Genomic DNA, 15,726 nt, shown 5'->3' on the forward strand with positions numbered 1-15,726 from the left:
GGGCTTATAAAGGTTTGATTTTCCATCAGTTAGCCATGCAGTAGGTCTTAAAAGTCAGCAGCACCTCAGAAAATAATCAGGGACACACGATCAAAATTCTGGTCACCAGGGCCAAAATGATTTTCCAAAGGCTGCAGGAGCCCATCTGCTGAGAACTGACTCGAGCTGCGTTTGTCCCACGTCCCTGTGCTGGGGGGAGCATGCCAGGTGTTCCTGTTATTGTTCCTTCACAATGTCTCAGCATCCCAAGGAGGAGAGGCAGCAGGCTGGGGAGGAGATTTGCCAAAAGATAAGCGAATTCAGGAGCCAGTTAAAAGCACTGCTTTCGGGAACTGTCACAGAATGCTGTCACTCAAAAGAAGTTTCGCACAGTATCTCCAAAACAACCTCTTCCTCCTCCTCCACACTCATCCACCTCCTCTGAGGGGTGGTGGTTAATATCCTAAATACAACACAACCACTTGGAAAGCACTTTTTGCTTTGAGTCACCACCTTGCTATTTTTGCAGCCGCAAATACAGACTGGTGGAGTTGATGTCATTGATCTGGTACGTACAGGAACAACCTGGGGAGCCAGGGTTGGAGTTCTGAGGAAAAAGGAGGCTCCCGGGAAGTGTCTTCTGGGGAAATCAGGATGCAGGCAGTGCAATGCATCACTGCCAAGAAAAGGAAGGAAAAAGAGGATAATAGCACTGTAACATCATTTCTGGTTGACTCCAGTTTGTGTTTTAAACCATTATCAAATTAGGAAAAAGGAAGAGGGGAGGGGAAAAAAAAAGGGAAACATTTCATTTGCCCCCCAAAATAAAAGGTTTTGTTTGGGATATCGACTTTTTATTCTTTTCATGTGAAATCTTAAAAAAAAAAAAAAACCAGGAAAGAAATTTCAGCCCCCGAAGTTATTTCAGAATGAAAAATCAAAGGCTCCTGTTCCAGCAAAAAGCTCACTGGGACCGGGTGGCAGACAGGGTGGGAACGCCAGACATCAGTCCCTGGAAGCCTGACAAACACAAGGGAGGGCCTGAATGCAACAAAGCTGGGACACGAAACCCACAGAATCTCCGGATGATTTGGGTCAACATATGGCTCAACACAACATCTTTGGCCAACCTCGGGTGTTTCAGCCTCCAGGGTGGCAAATGCGATTTTCTCACACCAGAGAGGAGAGCGCTGATGGCACCGTGCAAGGAAAAGCTCCTCTCTCTCTACCCCCTAAGTGCTCCCGTATAAATGGGGTGCCAAAGTGCTGTTTACTTATGTGACATCTGACCTACAGCTCCCCTGGACCTGCTAAAGGCTCAGAGGGAGTGTCCTGATGTGTATTTGGGCTGTTGCATGAGAAAGAGGCACGACTGGTGTTGTTGAGGGTCCCCCAGTCCCGGCAGGGTCGCTGTGGGGTGAGACATTTCCCCTGACAGGCCGCTGGGGCTGCAGGGCCACCGAGCACAGGCTGATGTCAATGGCACTATTATGATTTCACCCAGCCTTGCTGCTCCGGCTGCAGTTTCCCTCATTCCCTGAACAGCAGGGAAGGTCTAGACTGGAGCTGCAAAGATTTCCACATACACACACACAGACAAACACATTTTTTTTTTCCCCCGTCCTGCCAGTTTCACCAACCATGAGAGCAAGCCACAAAGCAAAGGAAGGCTCTTTTCTCTGACCTGCTTGGCTGGCTTTTCTTAGCTGGTCTGAATGGCTCTGCAAACCTAAGCATGAACATACAGAAAACACTCCTGAGCCTCTTGTAGAAGAGTTAAACTCTGGGAGAGAAGAAATGTCAGTATCCATGCTGGGGGAGAGGATAACTGTGGGATAGAGAGGGACAGTTCAAGGCTGCGACTAGATATGCAAGAAGAGAAACTTCCCCAAACACCAGTTGTTTTTTTTAAACAGGAGACAAACGTCTGCGCTTGGATCTGAGCTCCCTTCCTGTCTCTCTCAGACAAGGGACAGATAAACACGCTGGGGGCAAAGCCTCCAAATGCGGGGCACTGCCAGGGCACACGGCTTCACACAGGTCCCACAGCTCAGGGTTTGCCTGTGCTACTGCCCTGCCATCCCTGGAGCAAAGGACGGGAAGGAGCTGTAGTCAGGGGCAATGTATTCAGCCAGAAGAGAATCCAGCATTGACTCTGCTGTGTGCCGGGCTGGGATCTGTCCATTCCCACCACAGGAGCAGACAAAAATCATTCAAGCATTACAAGCCCTCCCTAGTACTCCCTGTAGGCAGATGTTCTCCTGCTGTGTACTTTGTGTCTGCACTGGTGAACCAGAAGCATTTGAGAGCTCTCAGTTGTGCTTTCAGCTCCCTCCTCACCCAGGGTCAGGACAAGCTCTGAGTCTGCACAGCAGCTGCTTTCCCCGGGGAGGGAACCGCAGGGAAGACAAGCCACAAGGGAGAGGTGGGCCAGGTGGGAGGAGAAGAACTGCTGCTTTTGGGTCCTTGAGCAAACCATCTCAGTCTGGTGAGCTTTAGATGGCTCTGCACAGGGAGTGCCCTCGTGCACAGAATAGAGAAAGACGCAATAACCTGAGCCGGGATTTGCCCTGGCACTGTTAGTCAGGATGCTCAGGTTAAACCATCCGTGACCACAGAGCAGAGCCTGGTGCTGAGGTTGCTCCAGCTCCAGATTGCTCACAGCCTCCCACGGCACCCAGGGAAGAGGCCATGGAACTGCTGTGCAAGAAGGAACAACAATAACAGGGATGTGACCTGTGACAGGGCCTGGAGCAGCCACGGCACCGGACCCTCTGTGTACAGGGTGTGTAACTGGGCAGCCCAGGTTATGCTGCTCCACGACTCTGCTCTACAGCTCCACTTAAAAAACCCAAAGGACAAACAAAACGAAAAGCAAGGTCAGAAGAAGCAAGAGAGTAATGCTGCAATGAATCCTGTACCTGCACCTTCAATCTATGAAACACAGCCGTGACCAGAGGCATTTCCAACAGACAATACCATGTCAGCAGACTTGGCTGCTTTTAAGTTAATTTCCTTGAAAAGGGATGATTTTAGTATAGGCAACAGTATAAACAATTTGAAAATAATCTGACTTTTATCAACCTCAAGGTTTAGAAAGAAAATAAAACAAGACAAAGGAACAAACAGCCGGGTGCACAGGCAAGAGGACCTTCAGGAGGAACACAAACAACAGCTGGGTTTGTTTGTGTTTGATTTTCGATTTTTCTTAAGAAAAAGTAGGCATCTAAGAGTGAATTATACTAATGAAATATTGATTCAAAATATTATATTCCACTGTAAGAGGAATAAACCATTCAATCTCCTGCTGCCCCTATGCTTAATGAAGTACTTTTCTGTTTTCAGACTCTGAAGTACAAAAGCAGAAATCAAAGATTTCTTCTCTCTGCCCTGCTTGGTGTGCAATTCCAGTCCAGTGCAGTTGTTCCAGTTACTCTTGAAATACCCCAAACAAATCAAAATCCCTTCAGGAAATGAAAGTTAAAAGAATACATGTTTCTTTTAGTGATCCCCCGTCTCTGATAGGTTTAACATGTTGAGTCAGGTGTTACAGTTGGCATCAGCTGCCATTGTATTGGTGAGTATTTGCTTTTCTATTTGAGTTTGCACAATCCCTGTCTCACAATGGTCCATGCCAACAATTTCCATGCTGGAAAACACAGAAATAAACACAAGAACAACTGTTCTGCATTACTGCATAGCGACCAGAGAAAATGATTTTTCCCCCCTCTTCTTTCCTAATGACTCACACTTCCAAAATCACATAATCTAAAGTCCATGTAACCTGCTTTTCCTCTTGAAGTTACTTCTCTCTTTTTCCCTCTCCAACTAACCAACATAGTAAGAAAAAATTTGCATCTCAGTCCTTTTTATTCTCTCTTTGATAAAAGTGATCTGATCTCCATGAGATGCGATGGGGAAAACCTCCAAAGGTTTCAATTCATTTATTTGAAGCTTAGCTGAACCTTTAAACATCCCACCCTTCTGCCTAATCCCTCAACAAGCTCACATTTCCCCTTTACCCTCCATGGGCTTGTCTACAGGGAAATACCTTCCCAGAACAGCTGTACTAGAATAATTAATCCACTACAGATAGGCCAGTAAAATATCCTGCCTGGATATTATTCTGGTATAAAACTGGAAGCGTGTCTCTGCGCAGCCATGGCTTTTATTCCAGAATCCATGGAGGGATTTATCCAGGTGCAGCTTGCACAGAGCAGTTACTGTGACACAACCACACAAGGACATTTCTCTGCAGAGACACACTGGGAAGGACGATCCACCCAGTGAGGGCTTGGGAGAGAATGAACTGCAAGGACGTACTGGGACTAGAACTGGGGCTGTTCTCTTCCTCCTTGGATACTGGGATTGGAACTGGAGCTGTTCTGTTCCCCCCTGAGCTGTTTTGCTCATTGCTGTCATTACCTTTATTTAACATCAGCCCAGGACAGAGAGGTCTTCAGAGAATAGGGCAAATGCTCAAAATATGGGATAAATGTGGTTCCCCTCAGGTTACAGCCCACCACCTTTGCATTAGGTATACACACCTCTGAGCTTTAAAGACATACAGCTACTCCTAAATGTGCTTTTCTTTCTATCCATCTATCCAAGGGAAGGTTTCATTTTTAGTGCCTGGCCACCCCTCTTGCCCCCTCCTGATGAAAGCCCAGCAGTGCCCATGAGACACCTCACAAGCTCTTCTACCAACAGGTGATTTTTTCCAAGTTTTTTTGTTTTTCTAAATCATCACCTTGGGCCCAAAATCCAGGGGAACCCAGATCCCACTAGGGAATCTTTCCAGGACCTTCTGGGTGATGTTTTGTGTGATGCACAGTCAGGAGAAGGCAGCTGGGGGAGGCAGGGATGGACCCAGGCTTTGTGGCAGTGTCAGCACCAGCTCCATCACCTCTGCCTTTTGGCAAGTTCTTCTCACCCTCATACTTTGCTTCCCCAATTTTTTTTTTTCAGTGGGAATGTAATACTGCTTTGGGGATTAATTAATTGATGAATATAGAGAGCCTGGAAAGTGTAAAGCTCTACACAGGAGTTAAGTGTTATAATTAGGAGCAATTCTGGTCTTGATTACAATGAGGTAAAGCTGGAAGTCCTACACCACAGAAAGATTTAAACTGATAAAAAAAAAAAAGATCAGAATCAGGGTCTTATGATTTTAAATGTAAACTTGGGCAGATTCCCTGCTGAGTTACATCTGCAACTGTAATAAGATCAAGGAACATGACAACTTGTCATTTCAGTAACAGATATAGGGAAAATGCCCTTTAAAAAAATTAAACAGGAAGGAAATTTTTAAAGTGTTTTCTTTGGCTCTGAAACATATGCCCAGGGAGAAACTGTTCTCAGCAATGCAGTGGATCTTGAAATATTTACTGGGTCTGGCATTTAACATAATCTTTCTTGTATAAACGATATAGAAAAAACACGTATTATCTTAGACTGCAATCTAGTGTGAGGATGAGATGATATTTTAATAGAGCTGCATTCATCAACTGTAACAAGAGAGGAAATGTGCTCCAATCCAACATGCCCTGTGGGCAATGTAAATAAGAGTAAGTGACTTCGACCATCAGATAAGTGCAGCAACGGGAGGCAAACAGACGGACAGACAGTCTGCCAGGGAAGGCAGGCAGTGTGGGCAGGGTGATCTAACCAGCACAGGTATGGCACCCACTGCTCCTTATGCCAGGATCGCAGCCACTCACTCCACTCATCCCAACGAGGGTCCTCCTGGAAACCCGAATTTCTTACTTGGCTCGCAGTGGGATTTGCATGTCTAGCCAGTGACACTACTATTTTCAGAAGTAATTAAATTTTTAATTATACTTTTTAATAGCCAGTAGCTACTGCTTTGCAGTGCTGTTTCTGTCCCTGTTGGATGCCCATGGAGCAGCGCCATGAACCTCCAACTGTTCTTCCAGCAAGATTTGCCATCCAGCCTTCAGGGGGGTGAGGATGTGTGAGCTGAGCTACAGCCACGTCAGAGCTGCAGACTGAAATCACACTGGGCAGTACACTCCAGAGCCACAAGAACATCCCTTCAAGATTTTTCCAACACAAGCTTGGAGAGAGAACGGTGAAGATTGAAAGGCCTGGATCCTCAGCCATTGTCAAATTTGCAGATAGATTTATTCCCATGAACTTTTTTTCAAACCAGGTTTTCGGGTACACTGGTAATTGTACAAAAAAGGGAAAGTCATCATATACAAACAGTAAAACTGCAATGCACTCTCCAAAGAGGACTTGTGCTGGAGCACGTGTTGTATTGAAAATCATCAGGGAAAGTCAGTGAATTATTTGTGTCTTTGGGCAAGATGCTTAATCTCTTCCTAGTTCAGACAGGCAGTCACACTCACATTGAAAGCACAACAACCCACATCCTCCCTCTCTGCAGAAGGGGACAGGGCTGTGGAAGAATGACAGTGCACATTTTTTGAAACAGATTCAAAGGAAGAAGTTACAAGGCAGCTCATTGTCTGTCTTGTCTTCAGACAGGACATCTGAGTGAGATCCAGCAAGATCCTTCCAGCTTTTGGCATTTAAAGGACCCCTGACCTTCCCACAGCAGTCCCAAGACTCCCTTGCACCCATTTGCAGAGAAAACAAAAGACTCTGAACACCAACTGCTCATCGATTCGCATTTCTTTTTCTGAAGTTTGCTCACTTGTCTCCCCCTTGAGTAGGAGAAGGTTTTTATTATTTTCTAGTCGTTTCTTGATGCCCCTGTTGTAGGAACCATTGGGAGACGATGGAGTACAAGTTGAACAGCCCTGAACTGTAATGTCCATAAGGACAGTAGCAGGATGTGTGGCTGTTCCCAGTCCCTTTAACATCCCTTTCTCACAGACGACTTTCACTTGTGTTTCAGATGTACAGCAAACACCTACAGTACAGAGCTGATACTGAAACCCTCAACAACATAAATCTCCACCAGGCATCAAAAACCCACCACAAGAGTGGCTGCCACTGGTGTGACCACCTGTGCTGCTCTGACCCAGTTCACAAGGGCTGAGTGGGCTCAAAGGCATCTTCCCCTTTTCCCTACCCTGGAATGGTCAGCAGTCAGATCCCTGCTGAGTATGATTCAGCTTTAGCTTGAACACAATCACCCTACTGGCACTGTTCTGCCCACCTGGCACTGCAAACCTCTCTGCCCACGTGCCCTCCATTCCTCAGCATCTGGGGCTCATCCCTGCAGAGCTCCCACCTCATCCCAGCGCTTCCCCCTCGATCTGCATCACCAGCCAGGTACCAAACAGCAGCACCCAGTGGCTGTGATTTGGCTTCTAAAGACCACCACAATTTCAGCAATTCCAGTGACCATTTTCAGATTGCTGCTAATTGCTCCTAATCTGTGGATGCAGCAGCACAACTGGATACTCAGCCAGGGGGGAAGAGGGCCTGCGTTTCAGGTCCTAATTTTATCTCACTTTTTAAAGTGGAGTCTGAACCTCCGAGGTTCTGACTTCTTCAGATTCCCTTGTTCTGAAGTTATGAGAAAACATTTGTGGTCGGGTGATTTCCTTTTGCCCTAGACAGCTGTCAAGAGCAGCAGAATGGCCCAAGGCAAAATGTGATGTGGGTGTAAGGAGTGTCTTAAGCCAATAAGTTAAAGCGACGGGTTAGAAAGCCTGAGGAAAAAATGAGCCAATAATTGCTGAAAATCTTCCTATTCTGCTAAGTTTATTTAGTCAAATTCAATGGCGCCTCTCCAGGCCTTCAGCCTTAGAAAAGAGCCTTATTAATCATTTCACGTCTATTGTTTAATTATCCTAAGCATCAGCAGAACAGATCATTTGGCTCTTGCAGACAAATCCCAGCCCTCTCAGACTGCAGCATCCCGGCGAATCAGCCCTGCAGGCAGCGGAGGCCAAAGAGGATTTAGGTCTCTGGGAGCACAGCCGGCCCCGTGCCCGCCTTGTGCCACCCCACGTCCCCCGTGCCAGCAGGATCAGGGTTGCCCTGCCCTCCAACGACAGCCAGGAGCCCGGCAGGGAGTTTAAGCATCTCGAAAGCATTGTCAAAAATTATGCTGGTTTTGTTGGTTTGTTTTTTTTTTTTAAACTGCTACTTTCAATTCTGAGAGTAGATTTGAGACGTACAACCAGATTCTTAAGAGCTACCCAACAACTGCAGGTCAGTCAAACTGGAAGTGTTTGCTGCCCCTACGTTGTTTGGAGGGAAGAGGGATTAAAAGATACACCCTGACACTGTTGCTGGAAGACTCATTTGATGAGTGGTCTTTACTGAGAATGGGTGAAAACTCTCCACCAAATGCTAAAGGAAAAGGAGGTAGAAAAGCGGATTAGCAATTCAGAGAAAATTGCCACAGATTATGTTTGCTCTTTCTGAAAAAAAAAAATATTCATTTTTAAGGAACAAATGCACATCTCACCCCCAAGAAACATAACCAATTAAAAGAAATCTGTTTGAATAATCACTATTTTTAGTCGCATTGAGGGTAAAGAGGAGGTTGTTGCCTGTCAAATTAAAAAGTTTGGGGGAGACAGGAAAGGAGGGAAGGGGCATTCAGACATATCTCAACAGTTTTACCAGTAATAATGCCAGTAGAAGAGTCCTTGGCCCTGGAGAGAGCACATCCCCTGCTGTGCACAAAGATGTACCCCCACAGTTTGGAAGTGGCTCTTGGAGTGGCAGTGGCCGTGGTTCAAGGCAGCCCTGGGGGCTCCCCCATGAGATGGGGTTTGTGGCTGCTCCCCTCTTTCTCCCTCTGGGATACAGCCTGGATCACTCACCACCCAGAGCTTCCCTGGAAGTTCAGGCCCCTCTCACAGCACTTCATTTTCCTAAGTAAACATTTGCAACACAACTATAATTAACTTTCTCTCTGGTAGCCTTTGCACTCCAAATAATTTTACCAGCGTGCTCATTCTCATTCAACTGCAAACTTAAATAAAGTTTATAATAATAGCAGATTTTTATATGTATATATATATATAAAGACTCTTAAAATTCAGCTTTTGCTTCTCCTGCTAAATGACTGTGCACTGAGCTGTCTCACTTTGGAGGCCTCAGTCTGAGTCTTTCACAAGGCATTCACTGGATATGGGCTGCTTGGGTATCAGGTAATATTTTATCCAAAGACTGAATCTTTATTTAATAGTCAGTCTTCTATTGATTCATGCAGCCAGCAATGGTGACTAAGAGCTGTGATTCATTGACACCTGTTGGGTTTGAGGTTTCTTTTCACTCTTTACAACCTCTTCCTTCTGCTTCCCCTAAACACACATTTTCTTCCCTTTTTTTTTTTTTAAATACAAAGGAATAAAACAAGAAAGTTACTTTTTGGCAGTAACTCTACAACTGTAGTAATATTTATATATTACTACGTGTCATACCTACAGTTATTTCAGACCCATCTGCAAATTCCTAAAACCTCTCAAATTTACCCACCACGCTCTTTACCTTTATTTTTTTTTTACCAGAGAGGCTATGTGAGGTGAAATCAAGCATATGGGCTACAAGAAAACAGCGTATGACTCATGACAGCTAGTCAAAAATTAGCTATTCCTTGTCCATTTTCTACATGTACATATACAATGCCCTGCCTAGAAGAGATTCATTTTTCCCCTGACTTAAAAAAAAAATAACATAAACCAGTCATGTTCATATGTAGATAGTAAGAGCATCATTGAATCAGCCAGCAAAACAATTAGTGACGCAGGAGTCTCCAAAATTATTAACAAAATAACACCAACCAAACAGCAAAAGCCCCCCCAAGAAGTGCCATCCCAGCCCCTGGTACCAGCTGATCCAGCCCCAGTGCTCACCTTGGGAGAGGTGGTTGTACCTCCAGCAGTGCCTGGCCCAGGAAAGGGGCCACACGAGCCAGTTCTGGTGGATGAACCTTTGCCAAACCCTCTCGGTTGAGATGTCACAGACACAGACACTGATGGGCTCCAGCTTTGCTCACAGTGCTCTGAAATCTTCACCTCTAACAGGGTTTCACCCTTTGGGGACCCTTCAGGAGGTGTGTGTGGCAGGCAACGGAACCCTAGACCTTCTTCCCCCTGGGGGGAGCCTCCCTGGCTCCTCAAACCACCTTTGTACTCCCACCTCCCCTAATGGCCAATGATGATGAGCAGCAGGCACAAAGCCTTGGCCTCGTTAAATCAAACTGATTTTTACCACTGGTGTCAGTGGGGCCAGGGTTTCATTACAGCCCCTGTTTCTCCAGGCCTAACTAATGACACACAGTTTCACCTGGGATAAAGCTGGGTGATTCCAGGGTTTCATTCATTAGTGGCTCATGATTCCACACTTGCAGACGCACCACTGATTGCTTCTGTGGAACCATGAGACAAATAAAACCCAAATATTTGAAATTCAAGGTCTAAGGATGCTCAGACCAAAATCATTATTATTTTTTTTTATTTTCTTTTATTCCCTTTATCCTTTGCTTCACAATCCACCTTTAAAATCTTTTTCCCTTCGAGGCTGTCAAAGCTGCCTCCCCAGGGCTCTCCCCTATCGTGCATGTCCTCGTGCAGTCCCTTTGTAATACCCAAGCTGTGCAGTTGATGCTCAGGCTGAATTAGAAAGCAGGTCTGTGTCTGATCTGCAAACACACCTCCAGCCCTATTTCCCTTCCCTTAATGTATTCCAGTCTATGCCTGGGTAGTTAAAATCTTCAATTCTACCACTCTCTCCTTTTTACATGCCTGTTTTATTTGCACAGTCATTTCACAGTCCAGTTGTTCTTTCTGGTCAGGTGGCCTATAAAATATTTCTATTACTAGTTTACTCTCTGAAACATCTCCAACTGCAGCCCATAATGACACAGCAGCCCCATTCCACCCTCTCAGATCCCCACTTTCAAAGGCTAATAAATCCTTTTCCTTCTGAAATAGCTCTCTCTTCTCTCATTCCTTTCTCTTCCTCCCCAAACAATCTAAACAATCTCTACTCTTTAATGTTAATACCTCTGTTATCTTCTAAGGAAACTGCAGCTCCATCCATACCTATTTCCCAGTGGGCAATGCCCACGCACACAGTAAACTCCTGGATCCACACCGAGACACCACAATGAGTATCCTCCTCCTCCTCCTCCCATTCCCTGCACAAATATAACCTTTTCCTGACCACATCTGGGACTGACAGCTTCCCCATTCCTGAGCTGGGTGAGCAGGGCTGGTTCTTGTTTCTGTCCATCACCTTGCAAGTCTCCCCTTCACCAACTGCTTCCAATTTGTCTGGAAAAGATGATCTGTTTAAAGTCAAGGATTTTTACTTTTTAATGCATTTCTTCCACTGTATCCCATAAATATATTTAACTATCCTTCCCCACTCCTATTGCACAAACCACCCTTCCATCTGTGTTGTGCTGCTGGCTGGGAAGATGAACCCAATGCTGGGGGTTGAAACTGTCCTTGAGGTTTTCACTCTGTACCTTGACCTCCAATGCCCAAAATTCCTCCAACTGCATTTCCTTAGCACATGTTTCTGCTGCAGTGGAGAGTGACAAGTGGCTCATGAAGTTCTTCTGCCCAGCCAGGTCTCTGCAGCTGTTGCAGGTGCCTGGGGGGCAGCTGGGGGCTCACCCTGGCCAAACCCCCCCCACCTCACAGGTCACTGGCATGTGCCCCAAATCAGGAGTTCGTGGACAACTCAAAGTGCAGAGCTTCCCAAATGATGCTCAGAACATCCCTGGAAGATGGGACATCCATGTGCTTTTGTCATCACTGATATGAGAAACTGTAAGAAACAGCAAATCCCCTCACACTGGGGAAAAAGCCAGAGGAGCCAGGAGCGGCTTAGGATTTGCTCCTGTGTGCCAAGGTGTTTTTAAGCATCAAGCCAAAATTTGAGGAAATTTACTCTACACTAAACTTAACTATGCTAAAAAGGAAATTTGGCCTCAAAATTGTTTGGTCCTTTGGTGACTGTAAAATGGGGTTTAAATGTATTTAAATGATCTGGAGAAGAGCTTGGGAGAGATGCAGAGGATTAGAGCCAGCACAGTTCACAGCACCCAGCAATCCACCCTGCTTGCTGCTTCAACTCCTTATTTGCCAAAAAGGAAGAGAAAAGCTATTTCCTTCTTTTTCTCTTCTGCAGCCCTGTGACTGGAATCTCCAAATAGCCCCATGGGGCTCCCTGCAATCCAGGGAATCAGCTGTATTCTGCACCACAGGAGAACTCTGTTAACACAATGGTTGCTGATACAGGCACCCACAGCCACAAAGACCATTACTACTAACATCACAATATCTCCAATGAGTTTGTGATGTTTCTAGCGAGCACACAACCTGGGTGATGCCTAGGCATTACCTCCAGGATACTCCAGGATCTCCAGGAAAGCTCTGTGACACCCTGAGCAGAAGGACTTGGCTGGAGCAGCTGTACTCCAGCGCTGTGTCTGGAGAGAGGACTGGGATTACCAGCCTCTTAGCCCACTTGTGTGAAGTTGCAAATATCCAGAGCACATCTCTTCCTATAAATCTTGGAAAAACCCCCACTGTGGTTTCCCCATCCCTTCCCAAAATTTTGCTTGGCCTTATAATGCAGCAGCTGAACTTGGCCTTAGCTGGATCAGATGGATCCCACTTTTGTACTAAGTCCATTAGCATAATATTTTAGTCCCTCTCCTCTTCCAACTTCCAGTTGACATGCCTAAAATTCTGAGAATCTGCTTTTCCTTGTAAACCCCCCTTCAAAAAAAGGGCTTGGAAGAAGTTTCAGGAGAAGTTGTCTTGGACAAGGACTGATTCATGCCTCCCACGGGTGCATATCTTGCATTAGGGGTCAAATACAAGACTCAGAGTCAAGAGCTGTTAAGGGTTTGATCTTGGCTCTGATTTTATATGTGACCAAACCCAATTAATTTTACCTCTTCATCTACAACTTTTCTCATCTGGAAAATTGACTACTAAAAGATAATCCAAACCCACACATTTTCTGATATTGAATTTGCTGACAATCATGCAGCACTCTCAGGTAGAAGGGTGAGTTTATTAGCAGTTATCCTGTCACCCAATAAAATAAAATTATTCAAATGTGGGGGTTTTTCTCTCTGAAACAGAAATCTATCATCATTTAGCAGAACAGAGACCACACATCAGGACAGGTCATGGAGCCCCAGTGTCCCACAGTGTCCCCACAGGTACGGGCAACGTGAACTCGGGCTGCTCCCGGACACACCAGCTCCTTTCCCAGCTCCTTGCACAGCCTGTCTCCAGTCCAGAGCACTGAACCTCATCTCAGCTGCTGCAAGAAGTCGCCCCAGGACACTGCCAGGAGGAGGTGTGGGAGCACAGGGCTGAGCATCTCTGCCCACTCTGTGCCTGCTCTTTGCCCTTCTCTCGTTCAAGGGGCACAGTTTGCTGGAAAGCACATCAGCCAGGCTGGGCAGCTGCAGTGTTGGGCAGGGACCCCCAGCATTTATGGTGCAGAGCATACAGAGACAGCTTTGCTAGGTAAATGACACAGTTAAACAAGGAAAATCAACAGTGAGAGAGAGGATGAGAAAATGATATTGACAGTAATGTTTACAAACACTCGTCACCTTCCAACTCACTGATGAATTGGTAATATTTTTGCTGGAAGAAAAGATCCCTCTTGCTTTAAAGACAGCTATTTGATGAGGCACGAGGGAGACAATTAAACATTTAATTCAGTTTGACCTGCTCTGTCATTACAGCTCTTTGTTTCCCATCTCTTTCTTTTCCTCTGACCTTTAGGATGTGGTACTTGGTGGGTTGTTTTTATTTTTTTCTTTTTTTTCATTTTTTTTTTTTTTGACCAGGTCAAATCAAGCAGATCCTGTTTCCCAAAGATAACATGAATGCGGAATATTAATGCAGCCTTCCTCTATTGTGTCCCTGAGCCTCCCTTCCCCCGTTCCCCCCCATCCCACGTCCCCCCTGCCTCACACTCATTTGCACAAAAGCACACCGAGTCCCCTCTCAGCAGCCCACCTTGAACAAAACACTCCAGGACTCTCGAAACAGCAGAAGTGCTAATCAAGCAGGGCCCTGTGCTCTGTGCTTCTGCAGTGGTTGCCTGGCATAGAAATGGGCTGTCTGGCCGCAGCTATGAGGTAACGTCTGGCTTTTTTGCCAAGCTGCAGAACTAGTCAGACACTCCCTGGAACAACATTTCTTCAGGAAAAAAAAAAAAAAAAAAAAAAAGGAAAAAAAAAAAAAGTTAGGCAAGAAATGATCTTCCAGAAACTTCCTTGCATCTTTCTGCGTGTGGGGGGTTTTTTTCCCCCCCCGTGGTGTTTTTTTTTTCTTTTTTTTTTTTTTGAAAAGTTATATAACCAAATTACTTAGAATGCAACGGGTTTCATCAGCTGATTTTTGGGCAGTAATCTTATGAAACTGATTTCTCACACTTACTAGGCAAACTGGAAATTTGGAAAGGGGAAAGAACACACATACTCAAAATATATACACACACAGATGTACCCCACTCTTTTTCCTGCAACACTGTCTAGATCTTCCAGCTATTTTTGGATGCAACCTGAAATAGAGCAATACAAATTCAAGCAAGGCAGAGCCAACCTGCATCTGCAGCATCTTTTTTTGCAGCGCCACCGATTAATTTAATTAACCAGTTAGAGGAATTTGTTGTTACGCTGCAGAGCAGCAGCCCTTCTCTTTCCTGCATAAATTCCTTATTTAACCAGCGTTGCATGGTATTCTTGATTCACTGTATTCTCCTTTTTATAATACCACTGACAGTTTGATTTTTTTCCCTCCCTGAAGGACAGAAAATACATAGTTCATTTTTCTGCAGTGAAGGTTGAGAAATAATCTGAACTGAAGAGACACGGCTGTTCCTTTGGAGGTCCAAGCTGTACCTAACAACACCTCTTGTATTAAATACTTGTATATATGTGTCAGTCAAAAATTTAGACTTGTCCTGAGGTGACACCCTTCAAAGAGTTAATTCCTGAGAAGCAGCAGCTTTGAAAAGGTGCAAGAAGGAATGTCTTGTCCTCAGGGTAGGAGCAGCCAATGGAGCCGGGTGCTGGTGATGTAATGCTCCAAACCTGGTGCATCATTGGTTCTGCAGATATTAGACTTGATACGATTTTGGAGAGTTTGGTGAGAGGAGTTTTTGCAGAAGAGCCTGTAAATTTCCCTGCACCAAGGACATTTCACTTCAATTCTCCAGAGTTCTCTGGCCGGGACGTGCCAGGCTGGGAGAAGTTTGCTCTAACAATATTTCAGCCTTGTGTCCTCTTGGTGCTGTGTAGCTGTCCTGTATCCTGCTATCTGGGAGGCATTTCTGAAGTCAGACTGTGCTGGAATTACTTCTCCAGCCTGCCCATGAAATTGAAATGAATTTTTAATAAAAAGCAGTTGTTTTTTCTCTGACTCACCTCTGAACTCTTAATTGTTTCAGGCACCAACTTCCATTCCCCCAGCTTCTATTACCTTCCTGAGTTTTCATCTGCCCAGTCTTATTTCTTTAGCTGATTACTGCATGAGGAGATGGCTGATGATGTTTTAAACGAGCCTCTCCAGTCTGGGCTTGCTCTGGAGGAATCCGCTCAAACCACTGCAGTGTCAGTGAGCTCAGGACACGTCAGGCTCCTGCTGCAGGACCTGCAGCTGCAGCAGTTTGTTTGAGCTTCAGCCATGACTCCATCACAGAATCCTCTGGGATTCTCATCCCTTTTTCTCATCCTCCCCTAGATGAAATAAAGACTCTCACAAAACCTACGGGGGCGATTGAAGCCTTTGTCAGAAAGAGGAAGCAGGA

The 15,726-nt window shown here is 45.5% G+C and overlaps 1 long non-coding RNA gene across 1 annotated transcript in view; it reads right to left on the reverse strand.

Annotated features, from left to right (window-relative positions):
* The window catches only part of LOC113948388, a 46,413-nt gene extending 32,327 nt beyond the window's left edge, over window positions 1–14,086 (reverse strand). The window contains exon 1 of the long non-coding RNA XR_003528147.1: window positions 13,932–14,086. This is a non-coding gene — a long non-coding RNA (uncharacterized LOC113948388). The remainder of the gene's footprint in view (window positions 1–13,931) is intronic.
* Between the last annotated feature and the right edge of the window lie 1,640 nt (window positions 14,087–15,726).

This window comes from Corapipo altera, unplaced genomic scaffold (genome assembly GCF_003945725.1).
Source record: "Corapipo altera isolate COAL_440 unplaced genomic scaffold, ASM394572v1 64, whole genome shotgun sequence".
NCBI lineage: Eukaryota > Metazoa > Chordata > Aves > Passeriformes > Pipridae > Corapipo > Corapipo altera.